Source organism: Gossypium arboreum, chromosome 1 (assembly GCF_025698485.1).
Source record: "Gossypium arboreum isolate Shixiya-1 chromosome 1, ASM2569848v2, whole genome shotgun sequence".
NCBI classification, from domain to species: Eukaryota; Viridiplantae; Streptophyta; class Magnoliopsida; order Malvales; family Malvaceae; genus Gossypium; species Gossypium arboreum.
In genome coordinates, this window is record NC_069070.1 from 32,961,586 (window position 1) to 32,980,188 (window position 18,603).

Consider the following 18,603-nt stretch of genomic DNA (forward strand, 5'->3'; position numbering starts at 1 on the left):
AAGAGTATCCCCGTGGAAGAAAGTCTTTCATTTTGGGATGAAATAAAAATTAAGTCCTCGATTTATAGGTCCGTATGAGGTCACTGAGAGGGTAGGACTTGTTGCCTATCGACTAGAACTACCTGTAGAGCTACAAAAAATTCATGATGTTTTCCATGTGTCAATGCTTAGAAGATATCGGTCGGATCCATCTCATATTTTATTGCCAAAAGAAATTGAACTACAGGCTGATTTGACGCATGAAGAGGAATCGGTCAAAATCTTAGCTCATGTAATAGCCCATTTTCAGTGAAATTGGAATAGAAGTCTCGGGACCACAAATCCGAGCCAAAATTTTTTTTTTTTGCATAGTTTACATTATGTTAGGAATGTCACATGAAAATTCTGATAAGAAAATTTTATCGATTAAGTACTTAATTATGGAAAGGACCAAATTGCATAAAATGCAAAAGTTGGATTCTAGTAGCTAGAAGAATTAAATAGCTATGAAATTCAAAACTTGAGGTCCTTAAATGGTAATTAGACCATTAAAGAAAAGTTAGTAGATATTTTTGATGATTCATCCATGGAAAAATTAGAAAAGGCTAAGGACTAAATTAGAAAGTGATAAAATTAAAGATGATAATTAAATTAAATAGAAATATCATCTTATTTTATATCATTTTCTTCCCCAAATACATGGAAACCTTAGGAGAGAGAGAAGAAACTAATCAAGCTTAATTGAGTAAGTATTCTTATCCCGTTTTTAGTAATTTTTACATTTTTAAGACCGAGATAATCTAATCTATCTATTTTGGGGACTAATTTGAAAATTTATCAAAGTATAGAAATTTTTCCATGGATGAATATGCTGAAAATTTGAAATTTATGGTATAAAATGAAAGGTTGTTGATAGATAAACAACTTTTACAAAGTGAATTTTGATGAAAATATGATTTAAGGACTAAATTGTAAAGTTGTAAAAATTGAAGAAAAATTCTAAAATTTATGGAATACGTGTGCTGTAAATTGTTTATTAAAGTTGTGGTTGGCTTGGAATAGGGAGTAAATTGCATGAATTTTATTTTCCGAGCCTAGAGATGAAATTAGAATTTATGGAAAGTTTAGGGGCAAAATGGTAATTTTTCCTAGGATGTAAATTGATTCCAATTGAATATGAAATGCGATAAATTGATGATTAAATTCATTTATATAGATCTGGATAACTCAAATTCAAAGTTAGGAAAGGAGAAAGTTTCGGATTAGTAGATTTATATACGTGAACAAGTGTTGAAGTAAGTTCGTGTAACTTAATTGAGCATGTAAATATGTTGAATTGAATGTTGTATTTGTATAGAATGTGATTTATATTTATGTGAATTAATTGGATATTATAATATAAGAATTGAATACATGTTTGATATTGTTTGAAAAGGGTTAGTTCCGTTTGAATAGGTATACATGTACTGATATATTATGTTAGGTGTTAGAATTGGCCTTGTTATAATGCTTGGATTGGTTGGTATATGAATGTAAATTTTGGTTTAGGTTATTGGCAAATTTGGGTGAAAAATAAAGCTAGGAAATGGCTTTATTTTGTCCACATGGGTAGACACAAATGCATGTGTCTTAACCGTGTGTGACACACAGCCTGGCACATGGGCATGTGGTTTGGCCGTGTGTCCCCTACATCTTAAAATTGATAAATAGAATGCTCAGAGTTGAGAACACGGGTAGAGACACGAGCGTGTGTCTCAACCGTGTGTGCTTCATGGCCTAGAACACAAGTATGTTTCTTGGCCGTGTGAATCCTGCACCTAATTTTAGAAAATTAAATTGATCACATAGCCTACTCACACTGGCGTGTGGCCAGCCGTGTGGCACAAGTCAGAGAGTTACAAGGGGTCGAACACGGCCTACAGCATGGACGTGTCTTAGGGTCACACAGACGTGTCCTAGACCACAAGGCGTGTGAGCCCTGCACCTAGGAAAATTTTAAAAATTTTTCAAAAAACCTATGAGTTCCTGATTTAGTTCCTACTCAATTCTAATACTCATATTGGGCCTCGAGGGTCCATTTAAGGGACGATATAAATAATCTTGGGAAATGAATAGTAAATAACATGAATTATCTATAAATATTCTATAAACTTCGGTAATACTCTATAACCCTATTCCGGCGACAGATACGGGTTAGGGGTGTTACATCATAAAGTAAAGGAATTACGTAACAAACGAGTGCCATTAGTCAAAGTCCTTTGGTGTAGTCATAGTGTTGAGGAAGTGACATGGGAGTTGGAAGAAACGATGAGGTTGCAATACCCTCACTTCTTTTCAGGTAGATTTTGGGGACGAAATTTTTTAAGGGGAAGAGATTTGTAACGACCCGAAAGTTGGGGTTGTTGAAGAACCTACTTCTAGGATCCCGCATTTGTGTGTCAGTTTAAATATATTAATATTATAATTTTAGAGATTACTTTAGAAGTTAATTGAATACTGAATTGATAATTTTAATTGATAGGGACTAGATTAATTATAAGAAAGAAATAGTTGAAATGACTATTTAAGTAAATAGTCTATTTTGATTTTAGTCAAATGAAGTTAGTGAGTGTATATGGGACTAATATATTTGTATAGGTGGTATCATTACTATGGATAATAGGATAACTATTATTGTAAGAGAAATAAATAAAAGAAAAGAAATAAGGTGATAATAATAATAATAGATAAATGAGAGGGTAGGTAAAAAGAAGACAAAAAGGGAAAGTGAAAAATTTTCTCTGCTCTTGCTGCCAAAATTTTGAAGAAGAAAAGGGAAAGACTCTTCAACTTTGGGGGTTTAATGCTTGCCTAAATTGGTAAGTGATACTTGGATGTTTTGACATAAAAATGATATTTTTAGTGTTTTAATGTTATGAATTAGGTTGCTCTTCTTGAAATTTTGTGAAAAAATAAAAGTCATAGAAGTTTTCATGGATGAGAAATACAAAGTTTTGTAGACTAATGTGGGCAAATTGTATGGTGATTTTTCAGCAATTACTTCTAAGGACTTGAAAGTCATAAATTCAAAGTGACATAGTTAAATGGTTAAATTTTGGTAAAGGTAATGGACTTCTTTTAGATGAATTATTTTTAGTTGGAATTCTTGTACGTTACATATAGATGTTAATGATTCAATGTGGTTAAATTCCATGTTTGGTATTGAGGATCAAATTAAACAAGTGATTAAACATTGGGATAATTTTATAATATATAGTAGAATGATGTGAATGTATAAATATAATTATTAAATTGATGAAATAAAATTAATTGAATGAAATTATGAACTTTGATTAAGGAACGAATCAATTAGACGCGAACCGTGGAAAAATTAGGAAACGGAGTAGCTATCAGCCTCATTGTTACGACTATTTTGTTAAGGTAAGTTCGTGACTCGAACTTAGTTTTACTTCTAGTTACTATTTAAATTAAGTAATGTTAAATTGCTCACGATATAAAATGTATCCGTATTGCTAAATATTGTAAGGAAAATAAATGAAGAAAAATGTAGAAGTAAATAACTATAAAATCGTCAATATGTTTGACTGGCACTAGGCGCAATCTTTGTCAGCTTGTCTGGCTAGCGATGGGCACACAATCGTCGGTTAATCTAACTAGCACTAGGTGCAAATATTGTTGGTTTATCCAACTAGACCTGGGCTTACAACTATTATCGTTGGTTAATCCGACTAACACTGGGTGCAACATTGTTGGTTTATCCAACTAGAGCTGGGCTCACATTTGATATCGTCGATTAAACTGACTAGTGCTGGGCACAACCTTTTTTTGTGGTTTACTACTAGGCACTGGGTGCCACATTGATAATTGATTTACGATAAAGTACTTGAATTATTGGGAGAATCGAATTTGTATTTGACTAAGTTAAAATTTCATATTAATGGAGATTGAAATTGTGTTTAGTTAATAAATGGAACCTATTAAAGATAAATTGATTTACATGTTGCAGGTTAGATAAATAGTATATTTGGACTTGGCATCCTGAAGGAATCTCGTACTCAATTTTGGTGACATTTTCTTTTTGTGTTTGGCATGTACCTAGGATACAAATTCAATGATAGTGTCTTTTTTGTGTATTGAGCTCTAGGGTACTAATTCTTGTGAATGCATATAATTGTAAATACCTTGTTGACAATGTACATTATATTGAAAGTAATGTTTGTTTAAATGAATTGGTCATTTTAGTTATCTATCTAGATTGCTTGTTATGTGTGTATGCTTGAACTCGTTGAATTGGTATATCAAGTATAAATATGTTTAAGCAAGTATGTGATAAAATGAACAAGTTGAGTGTTTGAATAAATGTCATGACATATCATCCATAAAACTTGGTATTGGCATTGATTTGAGAGTTATAAATTGGCTTGTATATGTGCTTTGAAGTTGTATAGGTGAAAGACCCATTGAGTGAGAAAAGTGGCCTGAGAATGGCCTATTTTTCATCCACACGGGCAAGGACACAGGCGTGTGTCTCAGCCGTATGGTTCGCCTGTGTATCCCCTGTACCTAAAATTCAAAATTTTAATTGTCCACACGGCCTAACGCACAAGCGTTGGGCTGGCTGTATGACCCAAGTTAGAGAGTTACACCGGTAAGGACACGGGCTGAGACATGACTGTATGCCTCATTTCGAGCGCCCACACAACCTGGGACACGGGCATTTCATTTGGCTGTGTGAGACACACAGCCTGGCCACACGGGCGTGTGTCCCCTATTTCTTTGAAAATTTTATATGTTTTTCGAAAAATTTCTTGAGTACCTAGTTTAGCCACAAACTAACTTTAATGATTAGTTTGGGCCTTGAGGGCTCATATTAGAGACCATATGAATGTCTATTAATGGTTTTTGAATTGATTGAGAAATGTTCATGAAATGTTTGATTGATTGATTTATAAGTCCGGTAATACTCAATAACCCTATTTTGGTGATGGATACGGGTTTAGGGTGTTACAAAGATAATTACCTTTGTATATGTGGCCAATAATAGTTAAATAGTATGGCTTAATATTCTATGATTAGACCTTCCATTGGGGCTCTATGTGGAATCCCCTTTCCTCGTTTAGCAATTCGATAATTAACCAATGTTGGTGGGGGTGTTGATAGGCTAAAGCTTTGGACTTTGTTGTTGTTGTTTCTGTTCTTGAGGTAATTTTGATGGTTGCTGCTACTATTGTATGAATCCTCTGAATCTGATGACATTCCCATTTGGCTATTCTTCTTCTAGAAATCCTTTGAAGTGTCAACTACCTACAATGTTCAGATAACATTCAAAACTTTCGAATTGACCCAATAAACTCATTGCAAAAGTCAAACATAATGTACAAAATTTGGGAACTTCACTTACCCCCAAAAGTTTTCTCAGTTGCCAAATAACACCATTGACTTGCCAAGAAAATTTAATTTGAAAGTGAAAGAGAGAAGAGTGGTGGGTTTTTTTGTTTTGTTACCTTGCAACTGAGAAAGCAAAATCTGAAGTTGTCGATAAGGCAACGCTCACAAACTTCATAGATGTTGATGATACCCTTTTTAGGCCTTGGCTGTGGCTTTTCATTGATGAAAACAACCTTAGCACTATTGATAACATATGTTTGAACTCCAGATATGTCTAGGTATTTTTGTATCTCAATCACCCTTATCACATCATGGTATGAAGACCTTCTTATTTGTCAAAACACACACATTAACAAATCCAAATTAATGCCCGATTTTTGTAATGAATGAGTAAATAATAGACAAATCGTATAGGATTGGTTAATAGTACCAATTTTTTATCCATGGTAAATCTCGTAGAGGTCTTTTTGTTAAGAAAAATGGTGTTTGGCAAGAGAGAAAAAAATGCCAGCCGATAGTGGGAAAAAAAAACAATGATTTTAAGTTGAAAGTGTGGTGTGGGTTTACAAAAATTTCACAAAAGCATGATTATAATCATGGTAATAAAGATTATTGTAGATGAAATGAGCCAACCATATGTTTTGAAGAAGAAAAATAATGTTTGGCAAGAGAGAAAATGAGAGAAAAAAATGGCAGCAACCATGTGTTTGGCAAGAGAGAAAATGAAAGAAAAAATTTTGCTAAATAGATGACGTCATCTATGACATCGTCTGCTTATGTGGCATGCCACATGGGCTATTATGTTGACCTACAATTTGATTAATGGTCAACTCACGTTGACAGTTAAAATTAGGCCGATTTCTTAAAAAATCGTAATGTTGAGGGTGTAAATCAAAAAATAGAAAGGTCAAGGGCACAAAACCAAAAGCCCTAAAACGTTGAGGGTTTTTTTTTTTTTTCAATTATGCCTTGTTTTAATTACATAATCTAAAATTAATAATTTAAACAAGCAATCTTGCAAACAACAGGTTGCAAATTGATAACACTTATGTGATTGTTTTGTAGATGTATCTATCAAAATCATATAATATCAAAACTATCTACATGGCCGATGAATGGACCCATATTTGTTTCAGAAATGCAAGACATTAAATCTCAACTTTAGCTAGTAAGTTTCTAATAATCAATTTTCATTGAGAACAAGCAACATATGAGAATTCTTTTAAATTAAAGAATCTTCTGGTTCTTTAATTGATGTCCATATGAATTCTCAATCAATTTTCACATCATATACGATCCAGGATGGTCTAACTGGACACGCCAAGTAGTAAACACATTTGTATTAGTAAACTTCTGGTTTACTTTAACATATGTTTCAATTGCACTAAATTGCAACAAATTGATAATTTTATTATCATTCATTTTAATTTGCATCCACATATAAGTACTATTGTGACCTTTACTACTGGAAATGTCTAAATCAATGTGAAGTCTATAATGCCACCAAGTCAATAAATATAATTTCTAAATAATTATATGCAACATTGGCTGAGGGAATATGCCAAAATCTTCAAATGCCCAAAAATCTATTCATAGAAAACTTTGAGAGTGGATCTTATTTTCTAGGTGTACAACAGGTACATAACCAATGACTTTTCATACATAAGTTTGCTCTCTTGCAACTTCTCATCAGTAATATTTTACCACGTAATTTTAATTGAGAACTTATTCTGACTATTGTAGAGTTATACTCACAGTTTTTAAAAAAACTTGCAACTTTAGGTGCATCCAACCATAATAAGCTTTAGATAGAATTATCATATTTTATCGCTCATAAGCAGATCTTTCACAGTCAAATATTTTGCTTTCAACCGTTTAATAGGGATGATGACAAAAGAATATCACAAAGATTATAAAATAAAATAAATTAATAACCCAATCCCCTTTTTTTATTCATATGAAATATAATGTTTTTAATATGAGATCCATTACAAATAACTTTTAAAAGTAATACATTAACCATCACAAATTTTGTACTTTTTAGATAGTGATATATTAGCTCTCCTGGAACTTTCAACTAATTTTGTACTATCAAATATTGGAATAATATTTGTTTGTTTCAATACCAAATAAGTTAAATATTTTTTATCTGCAATGATAGAATTCATTACTACATTTTCATATCTTTCTCAAAGACTATGGCCATACGCCACATATCTAGCCAATAATCTTTTCATGCCACATATCTAGCCAATAATCTTTTCATACCCCATTGATAACAAAAGTTATTTTTACCCTTTGAAAAGTTATCTTGAAAACTCTCATTGTTCTCTTATTTATTACTATGTTCCCACTTTTAGTGGTCCATAAGTATATCGTTTATTTTCTTTATATTTACATTCACTTCGAGGAATGTAATAAATTTACTAGGACGAACATATAAACGTCCCAATAGATTCTTTACTTCATAATCACCATCACAAACATGCATGGATTTTAAATTTAAATCTATCTATTCATGTTGTTATGATTAGTCTCCAATTATAATAAACATGATATAATAAATAAAATACAGTAAAATATACCTAAAGATCTTTAACATCATCTTCATCACCATGATCCATTATGAGATTGAACCTTTCAACATCCTGGAAATGAAGTTGTAAGGGTGAAAGTTTAAAATGAAAGAGGAAATGGATTTGGGGGACAACTTCGAAAGATTTTAAAAGAAAAAAAAATAGAGGATCATCGTGCTGATAACGTGTTATAAAATAAAGAGAGATGGGGAGAATAAAAAACAAAGAAAATATGAAAGCAATAGGGAATGTACTTTATTAATCAAAGGGATGATTTACAATGCTTCATCAGAGTCTATTTATAGGCATAAGAAGTATAAAAGAAGTAGAGATCTAATTCTAATAACTATTAGAATTTAAAGCACCAAAACTTTATATTGATCATGATGGATATCCATTTAATAATATATTCATAACAAATATATATTAAAAATTGTTAAAATTTAATATATTTTCACACCTTCCTTCGCCCAAAGTCTACACTTTTCCTTCTCATCTTTCTAAATCAACATTAGTTTTTCTTCCTCATTCACTCAAATATTTTGTGTGCTTATCATTCTGAGCTTATATAATTTTGCCTTTAATTTTCTATTGTAAAAATGTATTAACTTTTCATTTAAGTTTTCATTGCCATTTTGAATTATGTATTCGAATCAAAATAATTACAAGGAGGATTTTTGAATTTTCGAATTTGAAAGGCAATTAATTAGATAATGTTGCTAAAGAGGAAATCAAATTCCGTTGCAAATCACTTAAAACAAATGCAGACCAATTGTTTGTCAAAATGATGAAAAAGATTCGATTTTCTCAATCCAATTAATATGATAGTAACTGTAACACCTCCTATCCGATCAAATTGCTATGTCTAAGCTATGAGATGCCACATTCATCGTCAGAGCATCTACACTCAGTTATAATTTAATTTAACCATGAGTACATGTTAATAACTATATTACTCCTTTCAAATATACTATACAATCATTTTTAGGATTTATATGAGTTTACGAAAGATCTTAAGATGACTCGAGATAAAATAAAGACCAGATTCTAAAGTTTGTAAACTATCGGGTTGACGTCATGACTTTAGGCGTTCCTCATCATGATGCAATTCACTGATTTGATCTCTGTCGTGACTTTAAGGACCCGATGTCACGATGTGACCACCTATTTTCAAATGGTCCAAATGGTAACAATTTTTCAACACCTAAACAATCAAACTTATGTTTCAATTTAATTAGCAAGGATACCTTTAAAATATGCATATTTCTAAACTTTAACATCTTATATTCATATGCATTATACAAAATTCACCATTTCAACCTAAACACATATGCCAAGTTCCGTAATTCTAACCATTTAGCTATTTGATAGAAATACACATATATGTCACAAGTCATGCAACATCTAATTTAATTCAACTCTTAACCAATTTCAATTGTATAAACCAACCATGTGGCCATAACAAAATTTACCATATCTAGCTTTAAATTCAACATGATCACCTATTGTGCAAAATTGAATCAAAACCTAGGTACATATCATTTATCGAAACAAAAGGAACTTTCATGGTTCACCTATTCCTACACATAGAATAACAAATTATACGCTGAGCGATAAAGCTCAATGGTACTTTCATGATTCAAGTAAATTGAACATTAATAACACCATGTATAACAAATTCCATGTAACACCTAGTTTTCAACCAACATCATTAACATTCATGTATCAAAACTGGGATTATGCACATTCGCATTTAAATACAAATCTATGAACAATCACTTATAAAAATCAATGTAACATATCATACATTTCTATCTATTTAATAACAATACATTCAATTTCAATTCAATTTCAATCATTTATTTGTATCATTATTCCATTCTCATATCGAATCCATTTGTAATAGCCCATTTTTCAGTGGTGTCAGAAATAGTGGCTTCGGGACCACAATTTCAACGAGTGAGTCTATAAATATTATTATTTAATATTTACGGGTCAAGTATTATGATATACTGAATTTTAATTGGATAATTAGTTAAGTATAAGTGGTTTATCCCTAAAGTTAAATAATTTTAAAAAATAAGGTATCAGGACCTCGTTTTCATAAATTGAGTCCGTAAATATTTTCATTAAAATATTTACAAAGTTGTTATATAGGTGTATTAGATTTTGCTCCAAAAATTTTAGTGATTAAATGGCTAATTTAGGTACAATGACTAAGTTGAAAAAATCATAAAAGTCAATACTTTAGATTATTATTAGTTATATGGCTTAAAAATGTAAATATTTGAGGATCAAAGTGACAATTGACCACTCTTTAATGATAGTGGATGATGGATGTTTGCTTTAAGGGAAATTTATATATTAAATAATGTTTTAATATTAATAAAATATAATATAACATAATTTAAAGTGATCATCTTTATCACTTTCAATCTTCCACTGATTTTACTCAAAAGAGAAACCCACGAACAACCATGTTTGAATTCTTAAGTTCGACCAAGCTTCCATTTTTGTTTGGTAAGTCATTTTTAATTCGTTTATTGTATTTTTTATGGTTTTGAGATAGTTGCAATTTGGTCCAACTAACTTGTATCTCTAATTTTAAAATTGTTAAAGATTTTAAAATTAACCGTTAACGAATCTTAGATTCTTTTTATAAAAATTGGTAGATTTGGAAGTTATGAAATGTTTAAGGACTATTTAATAAAGTAAATTTTGTTAATTTTGCATTTAAGACTAAATTGTGAATTTTTTAAAAGTGATATCAAATTTATGTAAAATTGGATTTATGAGGACTGTAAAAGGACATAATTGAAATTGGAATGAAAAACAAAGCTCAATTGTAAAAGTTATACTTTTTTTCGGTTTAAGAAACTAAATTGAATAAAAAGTAAAAGTTCAGGGAAATTGAGTAAAATGAAATTAAAAGATTATAAGCATGAATTTGAGTATTATTATGCGATTGATATTGATATTTTGAATCATAACTATTCTATAAATCAAGTTGTTGACTTAGGCAAAAAAGAGAAAACATGAAGTGACGGCAACCCCAGTAGAAATGCAGGGGTGAATTGTTCACCCGTCTTCTACTCTAAATAGAATGTTATTTTTATATTTAAAATAAATCTCTACAACTTTACTAGGGTTCTACCTTCTCTTCATATAAATATATGCCACCGCTAGAGATATTAACACAACTTTTGAGAGATTGTTATTCTGCCGAAAAGTAAAGAGAATTTATTCTCAACTTATAAATATATTTTTTAGAATAACAATGTTATCGGTTTCTATTATAAAAAAGAGAATTTATGTTTTCACCCCAAAAGGAAAATTTTTTCTAGTTATGTGTTTTAATTCAATTGGTTCGAACCCACACTTAAAACAATTCGTGGTACGAGAATAGCAGAAAAGATCATCTGGTTGAAAGTAAAAAAAATCAAGGATCCGCTTATCTAAAAACACTAGTAGGAATTCAATTAAGGTTAGTGCTTTAAATATCACAAACCGGGTTGGCTTTCAAAATTTTAATTTTTCGTTGTGTAAGAAAACCGTTTTCAAATCGGATTATTTCCAACAGTTACATGTGTAAGGCCTTAGCTCTGTAAGGGTAGCATGTGAAGTCCGCAATTTGGAAAACCAGGAAACCCACCAAGATATAAGGAAGAAGGCGCGTAATGATTTGAATGCCCAGTCACTTGACAAAAAGGACTTGGCACATTTGAGACACGGGTCAAATGGGGCAACTAGAAGATACATCAAGGGCAATGATGGTTGGAGCCTAGTGAGCGTCATAACTCAGCCATGTGTAAAAGGAGAAGTGACTCCTTAGACGAGATGGTAAATGGGGTATTTACCAATAAGAGTCCACCAGATAAGTTGCATATCCCTTAGGTGTTAAGCAATTAAGGAATGGAGCGCAATAGAATAGATCCTAATGGGTAAAACAACAACACTTATCATGGAAGGAGGGTTAGCTCTAGGCGAAATAATGAATAAAGTTCACCAGAAAATAGCGAGAAGCAGAAGTCCATCATGACCATGAAACACAACAAAGATCTTGTGGATCTACTTAAGGTAGATACCTTCATGAAATACCTGAAGAGGAGATTGTACATTGGGAACCACATGTCTAGCGAGGCATCTTAAAATAATGGGCTAAAAGAGCAGGTACCATGGGGTTACATTGTAGGCACTAGCTCTCTAAGAAAATAGGGGATACTAGAAAGAGATTGTATTCTATAAGAACCAGTAGTTCTAGGAATTATTTGGGAAAAACGTCAAGTGTCGTCAATCAAAAGTAATGAATACAAGTATCAATGATGTGAAACAAAGGTAAATGGGATGAGACCCATGAGAGAACCTAGTTATGACCAAACCAAGGTTTATGTCTGCTAACAACGATTCAAAGAGCATAAGGCATGGGCCTTGCCAACCAAGTTCGCGAATTCTGTTATGAAATTTAGGGAATTTAATTCTTAACTAGAAATCTCATTTTCTTAAAGATTTATGCAGTCGTAAATGAATTTCATATACAGATCTCACTAAGTTCTTCTGAGCTTAATAAATTGATGTTTGAATGTAGGATATGTAATAACTTGGAAAAATAAAGAGGGACTAAGCTAGACTTTATCGAAATTACATGGGGCGTAGTAGTTGTTCATGTATATAGAGAGGCACCCTCCAAGGCAATGCCTCAAGGTTGAAGTTGAAGAAGTTGAATAGTAAATTGTAAATAACTGTTGAGTCATTAAATGTGTCAGGTTATAAGAAATTAAAACTAAAAAGATGTGTGTATAAATGTCAAAAAGATTTTGAAGGTTTAAGTTGTCTAAGTATAAATTGAATTCGAAATAAGAATGTGTTACTTTATCCGAATAGTTGTGGCATTCGATACCCGAACTTAACGATCAGGTCATGTAAAGGGTGTTACACATATTCTTAAAATAACAAAAAAAATGTGCAAAAAAAAAAATACTTCGGGACAAGTGCAGTAGAATTGCCTTAGCCTGCAAGAAAGAAAACATTCATCACTGTAATAAGGACATGCAAATGAGAAAAAATTGCATGGGCACGGGTGTAGTACATACCTAACTCATTCTGTTGTTGCCCCTACTGCTGCCATAAACAAAACAAAGTCAGCCATATTTTCCAACATGTATTAACTTATCATGCACACTCTTAAAAAAAAAATGTGTCGATTTGTTACCTTCACTCTTTTAAGATGAAGCCTAGAAATAATATTGTCCCTTCTGAATTTAGAATTGAAAATAAATGGTGGAGTTCACAATGGTCTTTTTACGCCACCGGGCAAAATATTTTCCAAATCTAATTCTTTACAGAGATGAGTCTATTGCTTAGGTTTCTTATTCCCCTAAGTACATTTATTGTATACTTACTCATATAGGCAGCATAAATGTAGGATGCTCTGGGAGTTAACAATTAGCTGATCCTACTCCATGAGGTCATCATGCCCTTACAAATCATCATGATCCATCTACTGTTGTTGTTTCCTTGTGAGGTCATCATGCCTCAATTAATGATCTTGCTGTTGCATGAGGTTATCATGCCCCAACTGATCATCCTTTATATCCAAGAGTTGATCTAAGTTCTCTACAAAAATTTAAATAACTTAAATCTAATAAGTAATATTAGATAATTAATTTGGTTTGGAAAATATCTAACGAACATTATCAAAATGAGAAAGCAAGTTGTAATGAGAGTCCTCATGTCTCTCATTTAGACACAATCCCCATGTTAAGGTTATGTAAAGAAGAAAAATCAACTTACCTATTTCCCCATCATGCTCTTGTGTTGGAGCTACTGCAACGCCCCCACGCCCGAGACCATCACCGGAGTCAAGCTTGAGGGGTTACCGAACATAATTTATCAATTTAAGAACTTTAAATCATTTGTTTCTACATTCACAGCTTTCTAGCTACTCGCGTCATAGTTACAAGAAAAATATATCTCGAGTTAAGAAACTCGAAATCAAGATCTGTAAATTTCTCCTGAATCTAGACTCATATATCTATTTACTAATTTTTTTCTAGATTTTTTTATTGGGCCAATTAGTACAGTTTATTAATTAAAGTATCCCTGTTTCAGGTTCATCGCTCGACCTCTGTGTATTACGAATCAGATATATCTCTATAAAAATTTCAATGACTATGAGGTTTCTTTCTATTAAAACTACACATAATAAGGAATCTGTACATATAAATAAAAACTTATAATTATTTTAGTAAAATTTATTATGAATTTTTAAAGTCAGAATAGGGATTCAGAAATCAGTCTGGCCCTGTTTCGCAAAAGTTTAAATATCTCATAAAATATAATTTATATTCCTGTTTTGTTCAATCCATATGAAAATAGACTCATTAAGCTTCAATTTCATAACTTACTCATCATTTAGTTCTATTTATACTATTTTAGTGATTTTTCAAATTCATATCATTGCTGCAGCAATATTCATTTTAAGGCAAGTTTCATCTTTCCATGAATTTTATGAACTAGATAACCTATTAAACTTCCATAATATCAAACATGATCTGAATTAGCCATCACCATGACTTATCAATATCAAACATTTTCTCAACCAAACATGGCCATATCATAAAATTATTTACACAAAATAAGTATATTGCTATACATGCCATACTTAAGTTTTACAAGCCATTTACCCGGATGAAAGTCCTTTGGATAATGTGATCGAACCTTCGACCCGTCCGATTCCCGAGCTGGCTTGTTCAAAACTACAGTAAATAAAGAGGAGGAGTAAGCATAAATGCTTAGTAAGTCCATATGTAAATAAAAGTAACATAACAATACAAATATACCAAACAACTTTAGCATGGTATCACCAAAACATATATCACATTTCTAAACATCATTCATCATCTTACCACCTTATCGTTGTTGTATCTATTTTCAACCCGAGGGTTAAGAACATACCTGTCCAAAGTGTCTATTTCAAAACACTTACCAAAACGTCGCTTGCATCTTAAGTGTTCTTCCATTTCACTAGAAATTTCACCCGTTGAACACATCGAAATACAACTCGGATACGGATAATTTGCACATAAGTGCCTCATATGTAATCAAGCTACCATGTAACCCGCCCATAAGTGAACTCGGACTCAACTCAACGAGCTCGGCGTTCGCATCCATAAGTGAACTCGGACTCAACTCAACGAGTTCGGATGCCTAGTTACATTTCACGAACTCGGACTCAACTCAACGAGTTCGGACATTCGCATCCATAAGTGAACTCGGACTCAACTCAACGAGTTCGGATGCTCAACCATCCTAGTGACATGTCACTTGTATCCTAATCTATTCCTAAGGTTCAAACGGGCTTTTCCTCGATCTCACATTTGTTGTCTTCCATGGAATATCTAACCGATACTCGGTAGCAATTCATATTTATCAAGTAGTAAACATAATTTGCATATTACTCAACATTAACCACAAAGCATAATATTTCACGATTAAAAATCAGCATATCATATAATTAACATTAATAACTTAAAATAACATTTATGCTACATTATTTACACATGAACTTACCTTGGTACCAAAATATAAAGATTTTGCAATTTAGTCCACAATCTTTTCTTTTCCTCGATCACGACTTGAATCTCGTTTTTCTTGATCTATAATACCAAATTAATCTTATTTAATACATACATTTATCAAAACAGCATTTAATACGAACTTTGGAAAAATTACACTTTTGCCCTTAAACTTTTGCATAATTACACTTTTGCCCCTAGGCTCGGGAATTAAACTTTATTCCTTATTCTTATGTTTTATAACATGCTGATCACTTTTCCCTTCTATGGCAACATCAAATTCTCTCTCTAACATATACTTGTGACTATTAGGTATTTTTGTCGATTAAGCCCTTTTACTCGTTTTCACTCAAAACCGAGTAGCACAAGTTGTCTAACATAATTTAAAACCCCATATTCTATCATAAAACATCAAAATACACAAATTTCACCTATGGGTATTTTTCCAAATATAAACCCTAGGTTGAATTATTGCAAACATAAGCTTAATCGAGCTACCGAGATTCCAAAAACGTAAAGAACATTAAAAACGGGGCTTGGAATCACTTACTATGGAGCTTGGAAGCTTGAAACAAACCCTAGCTATGGAGAACCCTTGAAATTTCGGCCTAATGAGGAAGATGGACAAAAATTGGCTTTTAATTTTGTTTTTAATTCATTTTAATAACTAAATGACCAAAATACCCTTACTACTAAACTTTCCAAAAATTCCTTCCATGTCCTAATTTTTTCCATGAACTTAAAATTGGTCAAATTGCTATTTAAGACCTCCTCATTAATATTTCAAAACAATTTCATACTAAAAATTTCTAGAATGCAAGTTTTGCAACTTATTCGATTTAGTCCCTACTTTCAATTTAAGCACTTTAGGCATAGAATTTCATCACGAAATTTTCACACAATCATGCAATCATATCATAATCATCAAAATAATTATAAAATTATTATTTCTATCTCGAATTTGTGGTCACGAAACCACTATTCCGATTAAGCCCTAATTCAGGATATTACAGCTACTATCTCTTTCATCAACTGCTCCTACTTCATGGGGTCATCATGCCCCAACGGATCATCATTATCCATCTGTTGTTGTTGTCACTGGTTCATGGGGTCATCATGCCCCAACTGGTGATCTTGTTGTTGCATTGGGTTATCATTCTCTAACTGATCATCCTCCATATCCAAGAGCTAATTTAAGTTCTCTACAGAAATTTAAATAACTTAAATCTAATAAGTTATATTAGTTAGTGAATTTGGTTTGGAAAATATCTAACAAACATTATCAAAATGATAGAACAAGTTGTAATGGGAGTCCCCATGTCTCTCATTTAGACACAATCCCCATGTTCAGGTTATGTAAAGATGAAAAATCAACTTACCTATTTACCCATCATACTCTTGTGTTGGAGCTGCTATTTTTCCCATCAGCTGCTCTTGTTTCATGGGGTCATTATGCCCCAACAAATCATCATGATCCATATGTTGTTGTTATTGTTACTGCTTTATGGGGTCATCATGCCCCAACTAGTGATCATGTTGCTGCATTAGGTTATCATGCCCTAATTGATCATGCTCCATATCCCAAAGCTGATCTAAGTTCTCTACAGAAATTTAAATAACTTAAATCTAATAACTTAAATCTAATAAGTAATATTAGATAGTGAATTTGGTTCGAAAAATATCTAATAAACATTACCAAAAGGAGAGAGAAAGTTATAATGAGAGTCACCATGTCTTTCATTTAGACATAATCCTCATGTTAAATTTATGTAAAGAAGAAAAATCAACTTACCTATTTCCCCATCATGCTCTTGTGTGGAGTTGCTAGATCTTCCTTTTGATTTTGAAACCCCTCTTTTCTTCATCTATGAAATTCCAAAAACAATTTAGAATACAAAGGAAGCAATAAGTAAGAAAAAATAGGGTCATTCGGGGGGGAGGGGAAACACAAGTTTAGGATTACCTGCAATATACAAACACCGCCAACGATCACACAGACTGGCATGAAATTTTCATGTACCAAGGTCCAATCTCTCTTCTATCTTCCCCAAGACTTTTTTTTTTACATTTACCATGTTTCTTGCGAATAGAAGAGATATAACTCATATTGGATTGAAAATGATGATACACATGTAATTGCTTTTGCTCCGAGACAAGAATGTTATAAAGAATTACCTTCTCCATAGATATAAGTGATGTCAAAGCATGTTCGGAGGGAACTTGACCATTATGTGGAGAAGGTAAGAAATTTCCTAGTAGTTTAGCATATGAGGTCCGATCAACCTGTTTGAAACATTGAAATATAAAATACTAAAAAAAATAAGAAAGACATTTGAAAGAGTTAAAATTAAATCATTAGAAAGAATAAAATGACTTCACTTACTCTAGCTGGCCATAACTTTCTAAAATACTCATCAAATTCAAAAACCATGTAGTAATTTATATGCTTCTTGGATCACGTAATCAGCCTTTCATGCCATCCAGCCAGCAAAGGGAAGTCCTTGGGGCAATTTTTCTTATTTTCAGTTATGACAATTGCATTTATTTATTCAATGGTGGGATGGAGCAACCGAGATGCAACCCACGGTATGTCCTCCAATATAAGAACCTACAAAAAAGAAAAATAAAATGTTAATCCACATGAAATAAAAAGAAATCTACTAAAAAATGAAACTATAAATATAACTTCTATTCTCACTGTAACAAAATGAAAATTTCCAAAAAGATCTCGTCCCTTTAATTTTTGGTTCTCCAACCTGCGATTCAGAGTTGCTAGCATGACAGCACCCTATGCATAACTTCTAATTTGATCAATGTTCCAAAAAAAAATTAGATAAAATAGAGCCACCACATCAGCACTAGAAGGGAGTACGATAGACTCTATGATGTAAAGCACAATTTCCCGAATATAGTGGTTAAGTTCCTGCCCTTCAAGAATAAAATTTTCATCCTAATGCCCATAAATTTTTTTAGCCAAGCCAGACGAATTCCACTTTTCATAGGTCTTAGGCACTCGTTAACACCAAAATACTTTATACACAAGTTATTCTTATTTTCATATTGATGTTGAGGTCCATGACAATGAA

At 32.1% G+C, this 18,603-nt stretch overlaps 1 pseudogene; it reads right to left on the reverse strand.

Annotated features, from left to right (window-relative positions):
• Nucleotides 1–5,037: 5,037 nt before the first annotated feature.
• LOC108469480 (uncharacterized) lies at nucleotides 5,038–5,696 on the reverse strand (annotated as a pseudogene).
• Between the last annotated feature and the right edge of the window lie 12,907 nt (nucleotides 5,697–18,603).